At 39.1% G+C, this 20,964-nt stretch overlaps 1 pseudogene; it reads right to left on the bottom strand.

The window, feature by feature from the left end:
• Window positions 1–1,110: 1,110 nt before the first annotated feature.
• LOC146494230 (UDP-glucuronosyltransferase 2B31-like) lies at window positions 1,111–20,385 on the bottom strand (annotated as a pseudogene).
• Window positions 20,386–20,964: the final 579 nt, after the last annotated feature.

The raw sequence follows: 20,964 nt of genomic DNA, 5'->3' as shown, positions 1-20,964 counted from the left end.
CCACTTATACAGGGCAGGGTTGCGGGGGCAGCAGCATAGGAGCCCAGACATCCCTACAACCTCCTCTAGCTTTTCCAGGGGAAAACCAAGGAATTCACACGGCAGCCAAGAGATATAATCTCTCCAGCTTGTCCTGGGTCTCCCCCAAACACCTCACATAGGAGGTGCCCAGAATTCCTTCGAGGCAGTCCGAAAGACTTTTTCCATGTCCCAATTGTGATCTCGGTAACAGGGGATTGATCTCCCCTGTTACCCAATAAGCATTACACCCAGCCCCTATGGCACCTCCTGTGGGTGTTGGACCTACAGGAGGGTAGGCCCATGTTTTTTTGGCTGTGCCTTGCCTGGCCACATGGACTAAGGCCTAGGCACCCTAGGCCTGGTTCCAGGGTAGGGTCCCGGTAGGGGTGAACAGTTTGCTCGATCTTCTTGTCACAGGGGTTTTTGAACTGTCTAGCAACTAGAAAAAGGGTGAAGGGTAAACACATAGAGACAGACAACCATACACACCTATGGTCTGTTTAAAATCACTAATTAACCTAATGCTGTGCATGTCTTTGGTTGGAGGGAAGAAGCCTGAGTGCCCAGAGAAGCCACACAGACCCAGGGACGTGGTTGATGGCCACTCCACTCCTAAATGTGTGCTCTTTGCAATAATCTGCTTTAGGATTGCCTTGGACATAACATTATTAGTGCACTGTTATCGTTGTGCAATGCCAAGCACTCAACTACATGTCTGGGGCATCAAGTCACAAGGTTTCTTCTAGTCAATCCAGGCGGTGCTTAGGTTGATCTGCCTGGTCTTGGAGTCCTGTTGTACTAGCATCTTCAGCCAGTAGGTGTGAGCTATGCCAGGTCCTGGTCCAGCTCTTCATACCAGAGACCCATTGCTTGTCTGCCTTTGTGTTGCTGAGTAGTTCTTCATCTAGGAGGTTGCTGTGGTCTGCTCTTGGGTCCATTTACATTTTAGGAACGTCAGCTAGAAATGATTTTACTTTAAGTATACAGTAAATATAAAAATTGTAATTTTTTAAACAAGGCCATAGGACTTTCTTGATACAGACCTCCCCCCTTGTCCCCCCCCCCCCCCCCCCCCAAAAAAAGAGAAACACTTTAAACTGTATTTCACACCTGAGAGCTTAGGAGCCCATGAGAAACAGCACACAGGTGTTTGTGGCTTTGTCCACAAGCTTCTCTCAGTAACCCCATGTCACAGAGTGTGGTTTACAGGAAGTGTAACTGAAGTTTTCTCATATCTACTTTACATTTACAGAAAACAGCAAATTGTAAAAACACAAATGTAATCAGAATAATGTGAATAACACATTGTTGTGTTTAAACTGTCATTCTAACATTGATTCTAACTTTTTATTATTAATTACTGTCAATTCCAGTTCAGTGTAAACTTCCTTTGCGGTGCCAACATTTATGTATTGTCACAATATTTATGTATGCCTGGATTTCTTCATCCCGATCAGACATCTAATGAGAAATTTACAGAAGACACACACTAATGGGCCTTCCCACGCACCAAGTTGTCATACTGGCTAAAGATGAGAGTTATGAGTAGAACTGGCACACCATGATAGATATCTTGGTACACGCAAAGCCATTTACCATGTTAAAAAACTTTTTAGGTTGGCCGATTATATAATTCTGAGGTCTTTTGCCAACATGTTACTCAGCAGGATCAAAGCGTTCATGCATTCATGTTTCTGTCCACCTGTCAAACGTTCCTAGGGCCAGTCCTTGAATAATCACTCAGCACTTCCTGTTTTAAACTTTTGTATTTTGATAAAAGGATCATCTACTCATAAACCTTTGGTAATGTAGTAATGAAGTGTATTACTGTGGGTTCCAATTCTATGTGTACATATTTCTACAGTAAAACCACAGCAACGTCTCTGTGGGCTGTTTTATATTGTTTATAAAGTGCATTGCAGACCATGTTGTAGACTCATGTAAAGACTCATAGTGAAACTGATTCTCACCTCTAGCCACTGTAGCTTCAGTGACTGTGAGCACGTATTCAAACCAAGGAAAATATATGTCAGAGCCGCTTGTGCAAAAGAACTGATGGCCTGATTGTAAGATGAGTCAATGTATAATTTTAAATGTCAGACTGAAGTTGTTCACTTTTTCTTACTTTGGTCTTTTTGATCAGTATATACAAAAGTAAATAAAAAACATTCTGAAATTAACCAGAGCGATCAACAACTATGGAAAAACAACCGAGCTGCAATGATGCTATCTCTAAAACGTCCATGTATTGGAGTCTCAAGATTGTGAGTGCATTGAACATGACCACTATGATGACAAAATAAAGTTGACAGCAAAGAGCAGAGGGAGTGAGAGCAAGACAGAGACACAAACTTGACACATACTGGTCACATATTCTGTAGCATATACTGATAAACAGTGTTGGGAAGGTTACTTTTAAAATGTATTCCATTACAGAATACAGAATACATGCCCCAAAATGTATTCTGTAACGTATTCCGTTACGTTACTCAATAAGAGTAACGTATTCTGAATACTTTGTATTACTTAACATATTATCATGCTGTTTACAACTACATGAATGTACTATTGCTGTGATTTATTACCAGTGTTGGGACTAACGCGTTATTAAGTAACGCGTTACAGTAACTACGTTATTATTGTGGTAACGAGCACGGTAACTAGTTATTATGCCAAAATCAGGAACGCGTTAGTCGTTACTGGGATTTAGATAGGGTCGTTACTCGTTACTTCGTGTGGTGGCTATCGCGGAGCTTCCACAGATTCAGTAACATTAGCAAAAGGTTAATGCAGAAGGAAAAGAGACCCGAGGCGGCCGCCGGTCCAAGTGTGAACTGAACTTCAGGTAAGAAGTTATGACCTGCAGTCTATCTGGGTCAGATATAAACCAAGTTTAGGTGGAGTTTATTTTCGTTATTCTGACTTTTTCCGTACTGCGTACTAGCTAGCATGACGGAGTTTCTATACAGCTGGGTGGGTGCTATGAAGTTAATCATGTTGAACTTTATTTTGTTCATAAGTTATTAGAGTTGCCAACCGTCCCGTCTGGTATTCAGAGAAAATATTACGCGTTTCTTATTGAGGTGAAAAGGAACAGTTTGTCCCGTAATTCAGCTACAATGAAAAAGACACAAAGCTGGAGTTATTCTGTGTCTTTTCTGCACAGCTGCCTCTTCTTCTCTCATTCCCCTCCCTCTCCTGTTTCTACTTCAATCATGAAAACTGATCAATGATCAGCTGATCGTCTCTCTTGTTTGTTTATCGCCCACTTTGCGCCAGAAAGAGGAAACCAGCCGATGTCGCGCTAAACAACAGCAGCACGTTTAAGCTTGATCAGCTGTTGTTAGAATTTATTTAATATTAATTTCTACTATCAGCTGATGTTTGCTGGAGCCACAGCTGCAAAAAAGCTGCTGGTCATGATATCGGTTTGGTTATCTGGTGAGAGGGAAACATGAAGATGAAACCAGGAGATGTCCTTACTGAATCATCAGAGCTGAACAGGTGATGGAGAAACAGGTTTACCTTTTAGGTGACATGAATGAGTTGAAGGGAAGTTATGAACTGTTTCTGAGAGACAGATAACCCCAGGATCCTTTTTTAGGTAGCTGACAGTTGGTAACTGTGCAGGGGTGGGTCTAGCAAAGGTTTGCCAGGGGGGCCAGGTAGGGCATTAACAGGGATAGGTGGGCACAAAGAAATAATTTTCTTTCTTATTCTCATTTAAATTGTCTAGCTTTTAAAAAATAATTATCTGAATCTTACAACAAAGGATTGATAGATTGATGCATATATACCATCAGAACAGTGTACATCACTGTCACAACAGCGTTTGTTTTCATTCAAAGGCTTTATGAGTTTTCCTATAATGGCGGGCCAGTCTCTAGTCGAAATGCCCAGGCCGATTTTTTGTCCCAGTCCAGCCCTGTATGCAGCTCATCTGCAGTCTGGTGTTGCCTACATCTTCCTAGTCAGAAGGCAGAATTTCCGAGTTCTGAGTACAATCAAAGCACCACGACTGCAGTTTTTGTGTTGGATGTGAAAGGCGCACATGACGCTGTGACGTAGGCTAGAATCATGGCAGCAGTCAATGATGGTCCAGGCGTGGGATTTCTCTCGTGGAAATATGCACATTATCTTTTCCTTTCTATTGGTAGGTGGCACAGTGCACTTGTGGCAAGTAAGCAAGCTAGAAGACTGGCAAAGTTATGGAAGCAACACATTAACAAGAGAATTCTGAGTAAAACCAAAGTTACTTTCCCTAGTAACTAGTTACTTTGAAAGTAACGAGTAACTTGAAGTAACTGAGTTACTTTTGATAGAAGTAACTAGTAATGTAACTAAGTTACTATTTTAAAGTAACTTACCCAACACTGTTTATTACTGTTACTGAAGGTCCGCGGCTCCGAACCGTAGTAAAGGGACCTCTGGCTATTACGGTGGGTTCTGTGTCGGCTGGTAGCCGAAAACTAGCTTTACTTTGTTGTCTGGGTCACTTTGCTAGCGAGAGACAGAGAGAGGCGTTGAAAGGCTGCTCCAACAGAACTTATTGTTTTTGGAGGAAAACACGAACACGGTGTACAGTCGAGTCTTAATAGCTTACTTACAACTGGGCTCGTCAGGCACTCTTCTTGGCTGCAGTGGTTATTATTATATTTACATGCTTCCAGCTCCCGTTTTTGCTCGATAACAGCTCGTACTTTTCCTTTTTCTCCCTCCCTCGCTCACAGACACAAAACGTGTATGGCAGTCCATTCTCCCTGCAGCACGGACTACACTGCCTATGATGCTACATTCTTTAGAGCTATACCTGTAGCATTCTGCCTATTAGCTTAGCACAACAACAACAAAAAGGCCTCTCTCACCCAGGAAACAAGCAGAGAGAGAGCGTCACCCTGTAACCATGGCAACCGTAACACTGCCACCTGGAACAACAGAACGTAGCTGTCAAACAAAACCCAAACAGTCCTGACCCGCCACAATATGAAACAGGAAAGTACCAAAGTAATCCATTTATTTCAACAAAGTAACTGTATTCTAAATACCACCTTTTTAAATGGTAACTGTAACGGAATACAGTTACTCATATTTTGTATTTTAAATACGTAACGGCGGTGCATGTATTCCGTTACTCGCCAACACTGCTGATAAACTGCATTTATCAAACAATTTTAGTTCCTAAAGAAGTTTTTTTTTTTTTTTTGCTTTGATTGGTTTTGCTTGTTTGTTTTTTTTTTTAAAAATCCTTCCCCCCCCCCCCCCCCCCCCCCTCGCCTGTCCTGTTTGGTTCTTTTGCCATCAGAATTATTCTCTAAAGGCAAAGAAAGATGCCCAATGGATTTACTTTACCATCCCGGCCTTGCCGTCTTCACACTGCCCTACTGGCATCCTGAATTATGTATGAAAGCAATCCTGATCCAGCTGAACTCCGATCTCAAACCATGAAATTCTCCCTGGTGCTGACTTTTCCTGAGCATCCGTGAGCCCAAATAAACTTTCTTGTTTTGAAACAATCAGAACCGGTCTTCATTTCTTGTTGAATTCAATTTTTTTCACAGCTTCATATTTGGCCCACCATTTCAAATCAAGATATTAATCTATGTGAATTGATTATAGTTCAGTCAGGCTTCTGTGTAACTTACTTTGTGTCAGTAATGTCTGCTGTTGTATTCCAGGCCAAAGGTTTATAATATTAATGTTTACTATGGGTCAACCAGGACAAGTGATGGATGGAATTTTACTTTGGTCATCGAAATCCTAGACAGGGACGAGGACCAAAGTTAGAAAGTATTACTATCAAGTAGGACAATATATTACTTAAAATGTATTTAATTTTGTAGGCTGTGGGACAGATTTACAACAAAACATTAATGGCAGTAAAATCTGCAGACCTGCTGAGCTAGGGTGAAGGAGTGTTGTAGGCTTAATAACCAAATAATACAGTGTAAGCTCACATTTTATTCATGTGTTTCTCTCTGAAATGCAGATTAAAGAAGAGAAGAGAATAAATATATTTTTGATTTAAGGGATATATTTTCTGATGCAAGTCACTGGGCACTGTGCATGAAGTCACGATGACTGATATGCAGGTGGAAAAGAAGATTTGTCCATAGGACAGCTGCATTATATTAAATAAAATATTCCAATGTATAAACCTGAAATCTGTGTGTAACAGTTGATTTTTTTTTTTTTTGCAACACTAGAAACAACTATTACAAGCATATCAGGCATAAGACATCCCATCTCTGTCATTAAGTTTCGTGCAATTTGCTTCAAACCTTGTTAAATTATGTTTATGCATTAATTTAAAGACATTCTGTTGAAAGGAGAACTCCTACAAAGGCATATGCCATAAGGCCAGCTGCAAAAATCTCCCTGTCCAATGCTTTCAATCATAAAAGTGACTGTTAGTAAGCCCCTTTACTTTGCAATGGTATTTTGTTCTTGTTTACATAATTTGTGTTTTTGATTTAAGGGATTTTTTTTTTGATGTAAGTCACTGGGCACTGTGCCTGAGGTCCTGAGGTTTTTTAAAATGCCACCATTCATCATGGTATTTTGTTCTTGTTACAAACAAGAGGGTAAGAACATTTGTGGTGAAGTTAGATGCACATTATGTTTCATTATCTTTACTACATCGTGGTTTCAAAGTATCACATTGTTGAAGAGACTAGTGAAAACACTTTTGATTCTTTGCACACTGCTCTTTTCTTTTCCTAGGTCTGTAACAATTTCCATGCCCACTTTTCTTTGCTAGTTTTGAAATTTCATTTGTGGTTAGGAGAAGGAGACAGGACACACTTTTCAAACATACCTCATTTCTTGTTATCTTCCTCTGTTGAAAGCCCAGTCAGTTTGCTGTGTTTAGTTAGTCCTGTCACCTCTCTCTCTCACTTCTTTTTGATGATTTAATTTTGTTTTGCTCTTGTGAATTTCCCCCCGTTCTACCTTGGTCATATGCAGTGTTGGGGAGTAACGGAATACATGTACCGCCGTTACGTATTTAAAATACAAAATATGAGTAACTGTATTCCGTTACAGTTACCGTTTAAAAAGGTGGTATTTAGAATACAGTTACTTTGTTGGAATAAATGGATTACACGGCGGTACTTCCCTGTTTCATATTGTCGCGGGTCAGGACTGTTTGGGTTTTGTTTGACAGCTACGTTCTGTTGTTCCAGGTGGCAGTGTTACGGTTGCCATGGTTACAGGGTGACGCTCTCTCTCTGCGTGTTTCCTGGGTGAGAGAGGCCTTTTTGTTGTTGTTGTGCTAAGCTAATAGGCAGAATGCTACAGGTATAACTCTAAAGAATGTAGCATCATAGGCAGTGTAGTCCGTGCTGCAGGGAGAATGGACTGCCATACACGTTATGTGTCTGTGAGCGAGGGAGGGAGAAAAAGGAAAAGTATGAGCTGGAAGCATGCAAATATAATAATAACCACTGCAGCCAAGAAGAGTGCCTGACGAGCCCAGTTGTAAGTAAGCTATGTTTTCCTCCAAAAACACGAACACGAATCTCTCGCTAGCAAAGTTGACCCAGACAACAAAGTAAAGCTAGTTTTCGGCTATGAGCCCGACAGGAACCCACCATATTAGTCAGAGGTCCCTTTACTACGGTTCGGAGCCGCGGACCTTCAGTAACAGTAATAAATCACAGCAATAGTACATTCATGTAGTTGTAAACAGCATGATAATATATTAAGTAATCCAAAGTATTCAGAATACGTTACTCTCATTGAGTAACGTAACGGAATATGTTACAGAATACATTTTGGGGCATGTATTCTGTATTCTGTAATGGAATACATTTTAAAAGTAACCTTCCCAACACTGGTCATATGGTATACCTTGATATATTTGGCATATTTTCTGGCTCCCTGTGTTATGTTCACTAGACTGTTTTTTCTTCTTCTGATCTCTTGTGATTTTGGACATTTGTTATCTTTTGGACTTTTTTTTAGCCATTAGTGTGTTATTACAGCTTTGTTTTGGTAGATTTTGTACCTCTTGTGTACTGTACTTCAGGTCCATAACATCTGCTAAAGACTTCAAGATGGACACAGACGTCCAAAAAACACCACAGAAAACTCAACTGAGAACTGCAAGTTATGCCAAATGTCATTGGGCAAATGATCTGAATAAGCCACACTATGCAGTTGACTGATAAACAAATAGTGTATTCACCCCCCAAATTGCTCATCGAAATCAGGTTCTCTTTTCTTACACGTAGCAAATGGCAGCATGACTTTCTTTATCCCCCATCTGGATTACTAAGTGCTTCTCTTTTCCAATAGTCAGCTGATCTGAAGTAGTATTTGGGAACACATTAGCATGCTATAAACTTACTTGTAGTTTGGACAATTGCTATCTTTTGGACTTTGTATTTTTGGACTTCAGCGAGCTATTACAACTTGATTTTAGTAGATTGTGTGCCTCCTGTGTACTGTATTGGTCCACACTGTCTCAAAATTCCACAAAACACTGATTACTCATGTGTCTCCCACTCACATATGTTTACAGAAAATAAATTCTTGGAGATACACAACACAAGATAGAAAAGATATATGGAAGTGAAAACCACAAATTTTGCCCAGTTTTTCCTACTCACTAATATAACAACCAGACCACTGTGTGTGTGTCGTGCTGCGTCAATTTGTAACAGAGATATGGTATGTGTTATATACGTGCAGTTTAGACTCTGTAATTAAAGATCTTGGTGGCATGAATAGGATGACGCTTTAACCACAGGAAATGAGGATTTAAACAGGAAGTAAAACCCAAACTGTTCAGCAGACGCTTGGACAGTATGTATAATTTTTATTCAGTTTAACTGTATATTTTAAACTGTTGTGACATGACAAAGTTTATTTATGATCACGCATCTATTTACACTTTTTCAGAGTTGTAGCAAGGTATAAATTTAAGGGAGGTACATCCCTGTATCCTTTCTGATTGTGGTCCTAAGGTTTTCAATTATGTTGAAGTATTTGGGTTGAAGTTGATGAGAGGACATAATTTCACCCAACAATTCAAAGATACAGACCATCTGTGCCAGCGTGGCTTTCTTTATTTAATGTCTCGACTACCAAATGCTTCTCATTACTAATTTTGTTAATCAATTAATGACTTAAAAAAAATCCTTTCCTCTAATGAATTTCAGTGCGCCCCAGGGTGGCTGTGGCTACAATGCAGCTTGCCATCACCAATGGTTTGAATGTGTGTGTGAGTGGGTGGATGACTGATTGTGTAAAGCGCTTTGGGGTCCTTAGGGACTAGTAAGGCGCTATACAAATACAGGCCATTTACCATTTACCATGAATGAGGTGAAACGTCTTTAAGTAGCTTAAAGAAGTCCAGACGCTTCTCTTTCCAAGCTCCTTAGACTGTGATGACCTGGATAACTGAGAAACTTCACAGACATATCTTCAAATAGTTTTTCTTAAAATTGTGTTTAATTAATTTATTTAGTGTTCTTGTTCTATTTTATTTATTCATTTTATTATTATTTTCAGTTCCACCTGCGCCCATCAGGGACTGGGGAGTGACCTGCAGTATCACCCTCCCACTGGATTGAGCCAGATAGTCCTCCGACGAGTTGGCACTATTTTTTTTTAGCTGTAATACCCTCTTTGGATACAGGGTGTCGCACTCTGATGAATAGACCCATGCTTCCTACTTCTTCACTTTCCCTTAGCGTTCTACCACTTCCAGTTTTATTGGTTGTGCAACATAACGAAGAAAATTAGAAAGAAAAACAAACTACTACAGTGAAAGACATACATTTACCCCAATTTGCTGTTTTTATAAGAAGTACGATATCCCAAACAGCTTTAAAATACGTTGTACCATAGACTTTTCACAATGTTGCTTTCATTATCCTTTCATATCCTTTAAATACAGTGAGTACTTCCTATTTTTACTGTCCTCAATTTTTTTTTACCAATTCACTACCTCGACTGGACTTTGATACCAATGTGGAGGTAAAATGAAAAATAAAATTGTTGTATAACAATTAAGGCCTCAGCTGGACTTTGATTAAGACTCGTGTCACTGAGTTTGCTCTTCACTCAACCATGAATCACACTAAATCAAAGAATATCAATTAAACCACAAAATACATAAATACTGGGTCACAGACCCAGGACCATGACATCAGTATGCTATTACAACATGCGTACCTCCCTTATACTGCATTGTTCCATAAGATCTCAAAATTCCACACAGCACTGAGTGAGAACGGTGAGAATTCAGAAATGTGATTTGATGACATTGAGATTGAACAGCCTCCACAAGGATTTTCATGTTAAGCCAGTGGCTTCCATCTACTGGAAATACTAGCACTTTTCCACCATCACATGACGAAGTCATAACTAAAAACGACAGTAAGAAAGTCCAGGCTGGATATGGCTCAATCTCTGCAAAACAGACAAATTCAAATTATACAGTCCACCATTTTCAGATGTTCAAAACTCACAGTTCTGGAAAAAAATAACATGATTAACCTGAACTAGAATGATGACAACAGAAAATTCTGAAGAAGAGGAGAGACAGCTCATGATATGACGAATACAACATCATCTGTCAAACATAGCAGATGCAACGTTATGGCCAACAAGCAAAGTAACAAATACAGTAATTTATTATTTTCTAAGAAAGTGATGCATAACTCTAATCACATTCAGTCCGTGTGACTACCTGCCCAAGCCAAAGAAAATTTATATATCTGAGCTGCTTGTGCAACAGAACTGAGGACCTGCTGGTTGAAAGATGAGTAAATGTATAACTATACATGTCTGACTAAACAGTCTGTTCAGTCTTTGCTCCCTTTACCCATGTAAATAAAAAATCTTCCAAAGATTACTATAGCTTTCGATAAATGCCAGAAACAGCAGCTGTGACAGTATAGCTAAACAAGTATGCATTCCATTTTTTATATTGGGAGTGATTTGAAAACAACCACTACCACGAGAACGTATAGAAACAGAAACTTACAAGTAGTGTAGCCCCTTTGCTCACTCGTGTCACATTCTTAATTCTTGCTTTTCAATTAACTAGCTATCTTAACTATTTGAACACTGAGATTGTCAGACATTCAGTTCAAACTGCCTCACCACTGGAAACCCCAAGTCCCTGGCAAGACCTTACTATTTACCATCTATGAGCATATAGTGTGAAAGTAAAAAAATGGAGTTGATTGATCCTAATCTCACAGATTTCATAACTAAAAAAAATCCATTTCGAACATTGGAACAGTTACAGTAACATTAAAATGCTATCCACCGCAGTTTTTGAGTTTCTTGTTCAAATTTTCTAGTCCTTAATTTAAAATTGTTTTGTTTAGGTGTGCGTCCATCCTTTGCATTTGTTAGTTACTTCTTGTTTTATTTTGTGTGCTATTTGTATTTAGTTTCACTTCCCCATGTGTCATTACGTTGGTTATTTGCACTTGTGTGCAGATAATCCCGTAAGTAGAGATATTTATACATACAGCGCTACTTAGCAGAAGTAGCGCTGTGTGTATATATAGCTTCACTTTTCTTTTTGTTCCTTGTAAGAATATCTGTGTCACTTCATACTCTGATAGATGCATTAGAAAGCAACTTGGGATTAGCATCTTGCCCAAAGATATTTGGCATGTAGTTCAATCACTAGAGTGTTGCAAAAACTGGCACTTTGGCACCTAAAATCTCTGGAGTCTCTGGAGATGTAACAATAGAGGTAACATATGCAGATAAATGTTTTTTTTACTTAAAGCACAGAGTACTATTTGATATGAATAAAGGGACAGTGCAAAGCAAGGTAAAAAATAGAGCTGTCATGCAGCAACACATTGACTTCCTTTTTAACTACATGGAAAATTTTACTCCTTTTGAAACAATGAGTCACTACTAATTACGAGTCGTCAGTGTTCCGTAAAAGGCATTGTTACACTTACTATTTTGACAAAGTTTAAGATATATTTTATACTTTATTGTTTAGAATAAATTCAAATACACAAAATCTAGTTTCTTCACGTTCATACTCTTCATATTAGTTGTTGTAGTTTAAAAAACAAACAACCCCCCCCCCCCCCCCCCCAGAAAGGTTTACTAAGGATGCAGCTTGGCTCTAGTATGAGCCCAGACTGAGAACAAAGATCTAGTCCAACTCTCGAGCATATTTCAAGGTGTGTGGGATAAGGCTAAGGCTGGCCTTTGTAACTGATTCTGTTCATAGTATTTTATTATCAGTTCAATACAATTGAAATTTCCATAGAACCAAACAGCAACACTTACCTCAGGGCATTTCATATGGTAAACCAAAGACCCTTCAGTAAGAGAGAATAATTAGAATTTCTAAGCTAACTGAGTGACAGAGGGTGATGGGTTTGGTGGTTTCTTATCTCTGCATTTTGAATATAATATAGTTTAATTTCGAACTCCAGCTGACACTGGAGTGGTTTACAGAGGGGTTGGGTGGCTGTATTTGAGCAGGTAGAGCATCTGTTAATGGGAAGGTTGGTGGTTCATTCCCTGGCTCCTCCAGTCTACTTGTCAAATGTCCTTGGGCAAGATACTAACCCCAAGTTACTCTCTGATGCATCCATTAGAGTATGAATGGCTGTGAATAGTGTGAACAAGGCAAGCTGGCCCTCCCTCTGATTTCACTGATCAGTTTTGACCTGCATGTTAATACACACATGCAGTTATGTTTAGAAATGAAAGTAATTTTCATCACTGTCTAGTGTTTATTAAAAACACCAGGCACTTAAATCTCTCTTAGAAACGTAGACTATGGTCCTACCTACATTTTGCTATTCTGCAAACCTCAGGTGGGTTTGTTTGCATCTGGCTATAAATATTCATATTTTCTGTGTTTGTATTTTCTCTTTGTGCTTTGTTTGTCAATGTCATGTCATTTTTCTGCTGTGAAGAAAGCTGAGACTTCCTCGAGTCTTGGCTAACTTGATAGCCAAGCTTTAAATGTCTTAGAAAAACCTGAAGAAGCATGTGACAATCAATTTCTCTACATAAAATTACAGCACATTTCGATGTTCAGATTTAAATATCTGCTGGGCACACAGCTCTGTATACTTTATAAATTATCACATTATTTTTAACTGTCGTTTCCGTTACTACCGCACCCAATTGTAGAGTATACACAGGATGTAACAAAATCATTATCTAGATCTGCTGTATGATGTGGTGGATTAGATGTCTGTAGCTAGAAAAAACAACTGAGCACACAGAAACTGTTGATCCCCCGGCTTGATAACCTAAGTCTCTCTCTACTTGTCTAAACCACAAGAACCGATGCACAGACGTAAGAAAGCAGCACAGTTTCTCATAAACATTGTTATATTTGAATATTAAGAAGAGGTGTCCAAGAGAGCAATCAAGTTTCCCCCTGTTGTTGCTTCTGTTCTCCTCTTATTTTACCTAGCCTGTCAGCTGAGATAGTATAGAATGAACTTCAAATCATATGAGGTGAAATGCCATTTAATGAGTTTCTTACAGCAACGACACATCAAATTAAATAAAAAAAGAAAAAAAAAAACATGAAGGGAAAGTAAAAAAAAAAAACACGTAACAAAACCTAAGAAACAATCCACTGAGGCCACTGATTTCTGTACATTTTTTTTCTTATCTGTGAGGAACCTTGGAGAAATTTTTGACCAGGACATGTCCTTCAATGCACATATTAAACAAATATGTATGACTTATTTTTTCCATTTTCGCAACATCTCTAAAATTAGAACTATCCTGTCTCAGAGTGACGCTGAAAAACTAGTTCATGCATTTATTACTTCCAGGCTGGACTACTGCAATTCATTATTATCAGGATGTCCTAAAAACTCCCTGAAAAGCCTTCAGTTAATCCAAAATGCTGCAGCACAAGTACTGACAGGAACTAGAAAGAGAGAGCAGATTTCTCCTGTATTGGCTTCCCTTCATTGGCTCCCTGTTAAATCCAGAACCAAATTCAAAATCCTGCTCCTCACATACAAGGTCTTGAATAATCAGGCCCCATCTTATCTTAATGACCTTGTAGTACCATATCACCCTATTAGAGCACTTCGCTCTCACACTGCAGGCTTACTTGTTGTTCCTAGAGTATTTAAAAGTAGAATTGGAGGCAGAGCCTTCGGTTTTCAAGCCCCTCATCTATTGAACCAGCTTCCAGTTTGGATTCGGGAGACAGACACTATCTCTACTTTTAAGACTTTGTGGAAATATTCTGTATTCAATCTAGGTGTTGTTGCTCAAAGGTTAAAAGAGCCACAAATTATGTGTAGGCTAGTAGAAACAGGAAGAGCATGAGACAGAGTGTTAAAATTAAGGTCAAAACGAGAAACAGAATGAGACAAGTGTTGTGGATTTTATTATGACATATATACCTGTAAACACCAGATATGTAATGATAATTACTCACATAAATTCTGTGTAATCATATGTACTCATCTATACGCACACTTACAATGAAGTGTCTTATATAGTGGAGTCGCTGTGTTAAGCTTTTAACCTGCATGTTTAAATCACGTGACTCATATGTTTATAACATTTGATATAACATTGATATAACATTTATATCAAACATAGCAGATGCAATGTTATGGCCAACAAGCAAAATAACTAACACAGTAGTTCATTATATATTAAGAGAATGATGCATTACTGTAATCACATTTAAATTTTGGTAATAACTGTACTTGGGCCCTTCTGTGTGGAAGCAGAATCTAAGGGACAATGGGAACAAATTGTCTATCTCTGGGCGTGAGGTCACTAAGGCAGTTAAACAACTCCTTGGTAGCAGGCCCCCAACCCCCAAGTTGAATGACGTTTGCCTTGAGTTCCTGAAGGCTCTGGATGTTGTTGGGCTGTCTTGGTTTACACGCATGAACCTTGTATACAGGAGGAACAATTAGGTTTTCATCCTGGTTGTGGAAGACTGGACCAGCTCTTTATCCTTTCAGTGATACTTGAGGGTGGGAGTTTGCCCATACATGTGTTTTGTGGACTTTGACATGTTTCTCTTGGAGTGTCCCGTGGTAGGTGCTTCGGGAGTATGGGGTGGCTGGCTCATTGCTACAGGCCATTCGATCCTTATACAATTGTTGCAATAGCTTGGTCCACATAGCTAGCAACAAGTTGAACTAATTTCTGGTGGTTTATGGACTCCACCAGGGCTGCACTTTGTCATCGATTCTGCTCAGAATTTCTATGGACAGAATTTCTTGGTGTAGCCAAACAGTGGAATGCTTTTACTTGTGTGCGTAGGAGGAGAAGGGAGATCGACAAACAGATTGGTGCTGCCGTGATGAAGACACACGGTCTGTTGTTTGAATACATTAAATTTGAATACAATCCCTACCATGAGAATGTACATAGAGAGAAATTGACGAGTAGAGAGTGTAGCCCCTTTGCTCGCTCATTCATGTTCTTAATTCTTGCTTCTCAATTCTTTCCTAAAAAGAAGTTTAACTATTTGAACTTTGAGACAGTCAGATATTCAGTTCAAACTGCCTCACCGATGGAAAATCTTTAAATCACTGAAACATTTAAAACCAAGGGAAGCTGATAAAGTGATAGTGTGTCAACAGCATTCCACTTGGAAAAACAAGATCAGTCCAGTGAAAATCATATTCAGTTTCTTTCAGCTACCTATTAGTGTCTAGTTCTCAACAACACATTTTCTTGACTCTCAGTTGGTTGGGTCAGTTCCTGGTTGACTGTGCCGGCGGTGTAATGGGGATCAAAAGCTTTACACTTGCTGGTATGGAGATTTGTTGTTTTCTTTTCTTGTAATGTGCTGCCAATTTAAGATTTATTTGACTTGCCTATTAGTGTTTTGATTTTTAACTTAATTTTAAATTGAATTTTAGTCTTTGTGTAAGAGTAGCCAGTGTCAGTGTTGTTGCTTGTATATGTGCCTAAATAAGGTATGTTGATATTCAATCACACTGATTCATTCACACCTAAATATACCTTATTTAGACACATATACAAGCAACAACACTGACACTAGCTACTCTTACACAAAGACTACACGTAGCCATTTCTTCCAGGAAGTGTGAAGTAATGACGAACACAAGTTGCAGCATCAAGGCTTAATTAGTTTTCTTGCTAAACTGTTGGCCCCATGCACTGCAGGTTGGTAAACACACAAATTCCTATACTAATGAAACAAGAAAAGATTATATAATATATTTCAGGAATTTGAAAATTTGTTTATATAAGCATGGCCAAAATATGTGTGCTGTGGATTAGACTTCTATAGTTGTTCTGCAGGCCTGTTAGGGAGCAAGAAATGTCCATAAAATGTAAAAGTAATGACACAGAATCAATCCTTACCTCAGACCTCCATAGACTCCAGTTGTGTCATATAATGAGTTCACATACTGAACCCCCTGTATGCAGGACTGATTATGAGAACTTTTTGCCACTCCTACACCACAAAGAGGATTTCAGCCAGAGCTGCTTAGAGTATCCAAGCTAATTGCAACAGTTTCCTTTAATCCTTTCATACATAGTGTTTATTATTGTTTATTACTAATTACTAAGTAAATTATCAGATGACACAGTCATTGTTCAGAAAAGTCAGTCAATTCCGACTGCAGACCAATATTAAGAGCACAGATACACTCTGGTGGAACAATATAAATACCATGGAATGGTCACTGGCAGTAATTTAAAATTCATTACCATTACCATGGAAGCAGTGGTCAAGAAGAGTGATCAACACTTGTACTTTTTGAGTGAGGTAAGTGAGGTAAGAGGATAGAAAAATAATCACCATTGTCTTTTACTGAATTGGTTATAACATTTTTCATTTTTTCCTGGTTTGGGAATGTTAGAACCAAAAGTAGTATATATTTTAACAAAGTTGTAAGGGTAGCCACCAAAATAATAGGTCTTCCACAGACCTTGCTATTTACCGTATATGAGCATATAGTGTGAAAGTGAAAATGGAGTTGATTGATCCTAATGTCACAGATTTCATAACAAAAAAAATGCATCTTGAACATTGGACCTGTGTACAGAAGACATTAAAATGCTATCCAACCTACTTCATAGAATTATGGACCACACCTGTGTCCACAGTACTCTCAGGCTTTTTTGCAACTTGTCACCTAATGCTGAGATTCAAGTGTAAAACAGCTGCTGAACTGCTATTCAACTGCAGGTTAGCAAACAAGTAGACCAGGGAATAAGTAAAAATAAATGCAGCAACACAGAAATTAGCTTTTAAATTAAAACTAACCACATTGTAACATTTAAACCTTTGTGGTTTTGAGTATTACTAGAGTTTTCAGAAGCTGTGAGTATTTAGAGCTTTTATTTCCGAGCTTTTCTGTCAGTTATTTTTCTGCTTTAAGTCTGTGAAGGTTCTCAGTCATCCAGGTCATTGTAGTCAAAGGAGCTTGCAAAGAAAAGCGTCTGGACTTCTTTAAGTTGCTTGAAGACGTTTCACCTCTCATCCGATAAGCTTCTTCAGTTCTAAGGTCAAATGGTGGGGGGTATTCTGAATGCAATTCAGAATAATGAACTACAAGGTCAGAGCTTGTTAAAATGTCTAGTAAGGATGTATATGGGTGTTATGCTACACTGCATGCCTTGCTTTTCCCATATTTACCTTGTTATTGCCTCTAATTATTCATTAATGATCAGCACAAGTTGGCTAAGTTAAAGCTCTTGCACAAGCATCAAATCCTTATGTATCAGGTCTGCATTATTTAAGCATGTAGTTTTGCTCTTATATTTACAGCATGAACAACAAGATGTGCATGCAAATGTTTTAAGAAGCGTGTGACAGTCAGTTTCTATATATAAATTTACAGTACATTTCGATGTTCAGATTTAAATATCTGCTGGGTACACAGCTCTGTCGTTTCCGTTATTACCGCACCCAACTGCAAAGTATACACAGGATCTAACAAAATCATGACCTAGATCTGCTGTACAAAGTACAAAGCTGTGGATCAGATGTCTGTAGCTTTGGGGAAAAAAAGCTGTGCATAAAAACGTGAAAAGTGAGCACACAGAAACTGTTGATAACCTAAGTCTCTCTCTACTTGTCTAAACCACAGAAACCGATACACAGATGTAAGAAAGTAGCAGAGTTTCTCATAAACACCTTTATGTTTGAATACTAAGAAGAGGTGCTCAGGAGAGCAATCAAGTATCCCTCTGTTGTTGCTTCTGTTCTCCTCTTATTTTACCTAGCTTGTCAGGTGAGATAGCATAGAATGAACTTCAAATCATAACAGGTGAGATTGTATTAAATGAGTTACTTACAGCAACGACAAATCAAATTAAATAAAAAAAACAACAACCAGGAAGTGGAAGTGAAAACACGTGACAAAACCTATGAAATGATCCACTGACGCCACTGATTTCTGTACATTTTTTTTTATCTAATGTTATCAGACTCTGCCACTTTTGCAATATTTATCTGTGACTCAGTTGCTTTTACACAAAGAAGCCAAGTGTCTCTCAAAAACAGATGGACACTTTGCTCTATTCAGAGTGTGGCAGCTCCAGTCAGGCCTTTTGAGAAAATGAGAGATGCAAACGAGCACATGACGACATATCTGTCCCCAGAGACTGTACGAAGCCATTTACCATGGCTTGCCAGCATGGTAAATGGCTTCGTACAGGCCATTGGTGCCCCCATGTGTGACAAAAACTTTGGTTTTAGGGTGGCCTAGTAGATCATTCTGAGGCAGCCATTCAACCAGCATGGTGTTGTTTCCCAGAGTGGCTGGTCTTTTCCCAACATGTCTCCACACAACCTTCTGAGGGAGGCTGGCACATGCTGAGGCAAAGCTCTCCATTAACTCAGGTCCAAGGTCACTCAGCAGGGTGCCCAATGTCACGACTATCACCCGATGTTCACCAGAACTCTGGACGAATTCCTCAAACTCTGATGGGAGAGGCTTTGAAGGCTTACCTTGGAAGCCTCCGATGTAAACGACGTTGGGCATGGTGGGACGAGGGAACTCAAATGTAAAGTCAATACGCATGAGCCAGAGGTCAGCCTTTTGGACTAGAGACATAAGCTCGACACCTTTTCCAAATAATGATCAAACAGAGGTTGGTAACATGGACTGGCAGCATAGTAGTGAATGTAAGTCATTATGTTGTGATAACATACATTTCTGATTCTTTGGAAAAAGTCCATTTTGTCAGAGTTATGGGAGAACAATACAGGAACATAGGACAATGGAGTAGGAGCAAGTAGTGCGCCTCTCCTCTGAAAAACCAGCATACATTGTAAACCAAGGGAACTCGAAGATAATTTGCCAGTAGCAGTACACCTGGAAATGCAAGATGAGTAAGAAAAAGATCATATCCAGTTTCATTCAGCTCTTTAATCAATGTCTTATTCTCAAAAATCCTGCGAACAAGCTTTGTCACAATTTGATGGTTTCCATGTACCATTTTAAAAAGGCTGTAAAACTCAACAAATGTCCATAGTGAACTTTTGTGCCGGATCTCAAGTGACGTCTTCAGGAATGAGGTCATGAAGTCTTGCCTTTCTATGTTTTGGGACTGTTCCTGGGTAATTGTGATGGAGGTGTAATAAGACGAGACCTCAGAAAAGTACCAGCTGGTGGAGGAACGAATTAAAGTGATTTGCTGGCCATGAGAATGAAGAGCCTCCACAAGGACTTTCATGTGAAGCCAGTGGCTTCCATCTACTGGAAATATTAGTGCTTTTCCACCATCACACAAGGAAGTCAGAGCTGCTGAAAACAGTACAAAAAATGCCAAGGCTGGACATGACCCCATTTCTGCAGAAAAGACACATTATTGAATTAAATAGATTGAGTTCAATGAGTTCTTGACCTTCAGACAAACAATTCCCCTGTTGTTGAAAATGGTTATAGTTTAAGCAAACAATTACTCAACTACTTTTCAACAAAACTGGAATATTTATATAGATTTTAATAATTCAATCCAAAATTTACATGGGATACCGTGAGGTGTTTACATGCTCGTGAGTGCTCAGCCCACATGAAATGCCCTAGGTTTTGGGTGCAGTCTGTACATGAGAGGCCAGAGTGGGAACCCTTTACTAGTAGTAGTAGTATAGTGTTAGTGTAATCTGAGATACAGAGGAACACTACAGGTTTCGTCCTTGTTGTGGAACACTGAACCAGGTCTTTATGCTTTTAAGGATATTCGAGGGTGTTCGGAATTTTCTCCAACCAGTCTACATGTGTTTTGTGGAATCGGAGAAGGGTTTTTAACCAGACCCCTCATAATGCAACACTGGTGGTGCTTCCAGAGCATAGGGTGTCTGGCCTGTTGCCGCAAGCCATTTGGTTCCTGTACAACCACTGCAGGGGTTTGGTCCACATTGCGGGCTGGATGGATTGATGGATGGGTGGAATGACGGAACAAAGTTAGTTATAATTTGTACGTCTATTTGGTATTTGTTAAGCAGTATGTATGTGCAGGATTTTGTTTATGTCACGGTGGGGTGCGTTGGTGTGAGGAAAGAGGTAGACCCAGATGGAGACACGGTGGAGACAAAACGTAGTTTCAAAAATAAAGCGAGCCTTTATTGGCTGATTGCAGAAGAAAAACAAGGAACTAGGGAAACTAAGGAGGCTATGAACACTGTGTTAACAAAAAGGCTGTGACACTCAGTGAAAAACTATGACAAACTATGAACACTGAGTAAACTAGAAAACACAGAGAAACAATGGAGTAAACCTATGAAAACTGTGGTGAGGTTAACAGACGATCTGACATTGACTGAGTGGAACACACAGACTAAATACACATAAGGAATGATCAAAGGAAGTAGAATCACATGGGGAAAACAGCTGACAACAATTAACATAATGACAGGACACGTGAAACTAAACATAACACAAAACTCTTTCAAAATAAAACAGGAAATATAAGGAGATCCAGACATGACTTGAACTTGACAAACAAAGAAAACTTGGA

This window comes from Neolamprologus multifasciatus, chromosome 20, assembly GCF_963576455.1.
Source record: "Neolamprologus multifasciatus chromosome 20, fNeoMul1.2, whole genome shotgun sequence".
Classification (NCBI taxonomy): domain Eukaryota; kingdom Metazoa; phylum Chordata; class Actinopteri; order Cichliformes; family Cichlidae; genus Neolamprologus; species Neolamprologus multifasciatus.
The sequence above is the reverse complement of the archived record's forward strand: the minus strand, read 5'-3'. Positions and strand labels throughout refer to the sequence as shown.